We start from the raw sequence: 3320 nt of genomic DNA, 5'->3' as shown, positions 1-3320 counted from the left end.
CAATACCCTTCCTAATGATCCCAAGCATAGAATTGGCCTTCTTCACTGCCGCCGCACATTGGGTCGACACTTTCATCGACCCGCCCACCACCACCCCAAGATCTCTCTCCTGATCTGTCACAGACAGCTCAGAACCCATCAGCCTATATCTAAAGTTTTGAATTTTTGCCCCAATGTGCATGACTTTACACTTACTGAAATTGAAACGCATCTGCCATTTTGCTGCCCATTCTGCCAGATTAGAGAGATCCTTCTAGAGCTCCTCACAATCACTTCTGGTCTTCACCACTCGGTCTTCTGGTCTTCACTACTCGGAAACCTCCCCTGTTTAGAATGCACCACCACACCTCCCCTGTTTAGAATGTACTTGTACAGCAGTACCTCTAAGTGTGGGCGATGAGGATGCACATTCATTTTACCACAGATTAAAAACTGAGCCAGACTGGACCCATTTGGTTCCATTTTTCTTTGCACTGAAATGAGTGCACCTTGTAACAAGAGGTCAAGAACAGGGTTCATTTTTGGAACCCCATTCATATTTTTGGAACCCCATTCATATTTTTCATTACACATTTGAGGATGGGATGGGCTTACAACTTGCTGCATAGCCAACTCCTGGAAGCTACCATTTAATTTTCCTGTAGTGCACTGTTACCCTGCAGATGCCTGATCTTGTCTGATCTTGGAAGCTAAGCAGGGTCAGGCCTGGTTAGTACTTGGATGGGAGACCGCCTGGGAATACCAGGTGCTGTAGGCTTCTACCATAGTTTTTCAAGACTGAAGGTTGCCAACCAGTGCCCTGGGATGAAGCATCTTTCTAGTGTTCTGTGGGAAAAGATGGTGTTTGCCAAGAAGCAGCAGCGGAGTATGTAGGAAAAAGAGACAGTGGGTTGCAGCAGGAGTTCTAATGTTAGCAGAGTTCCATGCAGTTTATTGGGACGAGTGGCAGCAGCAGGGTTTTTTTTTTTTCTCTTTTGACCTTTTTTCTAGCCAGCAGCACATCATTGCCTTGGCAGCCAGCTCCTGCTGGTTGCCATTTTTCTCTCCAGATTGTATGACATAGGGTCACACATCCTGTGTGTATTCTGAAGAAAGTCATAACCACAGGGAATGCTATCAGTGCTTGGAGAACTGCTCAAGTTTTAAAAAAAGAAATCAATGACAACAACAAAGGTCAACCTCCCCCCCCCCCAAAGTAGATGTTAATTTTTAAAACGACTAATAATTTAAAACTAAATGCATACTGTGCCTTGCATGAATGGAAGAAGCTTGAAGGGGGGGGGGGTTCCTTTACCCTGTGTAAATGCGTACAAATGTTCCTTTACCGGTGTAGCAGCCAGGCAGCCCTAATGGGTCTCCTCATATCTGCACCAGCTATTGAGTGGGGTTTTGCACTAGTTAGCCCTTCTGTAAGCACTGGAGTTTTTCAGTGCACAGAAGAGTGTCTTTGGATCCAACCCAGTAAAATGCCAATTAAAAGAAAAAACACCCTATCTGGTGTGCTCCCTGGGGCATTTGGTGGGCCGCTGTGAGATACAGGAAGCTGGACTAGATGGGCCTATGACCTGATCCAGTGGGGCTGTTCTTATGTTCTTATGTTCAGAAATGGGGAGTAAGGAAATGAACGGCAGAGACTGCTGTTATCTCCACCCCCTCCCAGGAGGCTCCTCCCCTCCCCTTACTGCCGGAAGCCATCACCATTCATCCTCCGGCACCACAGCTCCTTGCCGACTGATGCTGGGCCCAGCACCAGTGGTGCATCAGTACCTCTGGCATGAAAGTGCATTATGGCACTTTTTGTGACAGTCAGGCCAGATGTGCTGGCGGAATGCCAGCACCACAGCTCACAGGATTGAGCTGTTAGTTAGGACTGGGTTGCCCATACGGTTCATAGTAAAACCTTTGGAATAGTTTCTGAACCCTCTTCTCTGTTGCAGCATTTATTTACATGGATTGCCATAAAACTGCTTTGTGAAAGAAAAGGAAGAGAGCTGAAAAGAAAGGCAGATATGATTGATATGATTTTGGAATACAGATTGAGTGCCCCTTATCCAGAATTCTGACATACGTAATATTCAAAAATACGGAACTCTTTTGAGTGCCAACATGGCTTTTTTTCTTTTACTTTATTCCTAAAGAAATAAAATTACAGACTGTGTTTCATGCACAAAAATAGTTTCACGCACAAAATTTTAAAAATGTTGTATAAAATTACCTTCAGGCTATGTGTATAAGGGGTATATGAAACATAAGTTTTGGGTTTAGATTTGAGCTACATCCCCAAGATCTCTCACTATGTATATGAAAGTATTCCGAAATACGGGAAAATACAAAATCCAAAACACTTCTGGTCCCAAGCGCTTGGAATAAGGGATGCCCAACCTTTATTATAGTGAAAGAAGAATAAGGGATTTTCTGTTTGCAGAATTTAGAGCTTCATAATGAGATAGATGACTCCTCCTTGTGGCAACACTTTATAATGAGCTATGCATAATTCTGAATGAAAACACAAACCTGAGGAAGTGAAACAGAGCAAAAAAGTGGAAAGAATCTCATTTGCTTCCTGAGACTTTGACCTATAAGGTGAATTCCTCTGGGAATTCGTCATTGCATGTAAGTATGTTGCAACAGTATTTCCTTTTCTTCTCCTCCTCCTCCTCCTCCTCCTCCTCCTCCTTGGGTATGGCACTTTACAAAGGGAAGGGAGAGAAGTGGATTCATCTATATAGCTGTACTTAGGCTTATGTAGGCATGGTACAGCATGAGAAAGAGGGAGTTGGGCCAAATGCTACTCAGCAAAAATGAATTTTGAGGACGGATTTGAACACAGCTTTCTATTCTTGGTGCATATGCTTGTAGAGCCATCTAACTAGCACTTAGACATCAGTTTTAGATTCCTGGGCTTTCTGAATGGTCATGTTTCTATTCGATAAATTCATATTTCTTCTCCATTAGGTTCACATATTCTGCTTGCTATTCTCTCAAGGTAGTTCTGTTCTTACTGGGATTTCACACCTTCTGAGCAGTTGAGGTACTGTATTTTGTACCTGGGAAAATGCAATACTTCCCCCACATAACACATTCCTTGCTATTTTGATTGCTGTGTGGTAAGTGGTTGTTGAATGTCATAAGCACATATTGGATTTTGTGACATTGCTAGTGATGAGTGATGCAATTCCTGTTCTTGCACCATGTTGTGAAACTTTGCTTTTAATTAATTAGAAACTGAAAATGACAATAGAACAGTTCAGACTGGAAATAAATAGTCCAGTAATCTGTATGTTCCTGGTCTTCAGCATCCTACGGAGCAACCTACATTT

At 43.0% G+C, this 3320-nt stretch overlaps 1 pseudogene; it reads left to right on the top strand.

Moving 5' to 3' along the window:
• The first annotated feature begins 636 nt into the window (after positions 1-636).
• On the top strand, positions 637-757 carry LOC136642710 (5S ribosomal RNA; annotated as a pseudogene).
• The last annotated feature ends 2563 nt before the right edge of the window (positions 758-3320 follow it).

Source organism: Tiliqua scincoides, chromosome 2, assembly GCF_035046505.1.
Source record: "Tiliqua scincoides isolate rTilSci1 chromosome 2, rTilSci1.hap2, whole genome shotgun sequence".
Classification (NCBI taxonomy): domain Eukaryota; kingdom Metazoa; phylum Chordata; class Lepidosauria; order Squamata; family Scincidae; genus Tiliqua; species Tiliqua scincoides.
The sequence above is the reverse complement of the archived record's forward strand: the minus strand, read 5'-3'. Positions and strand labels throughout refer to the sequence as shown.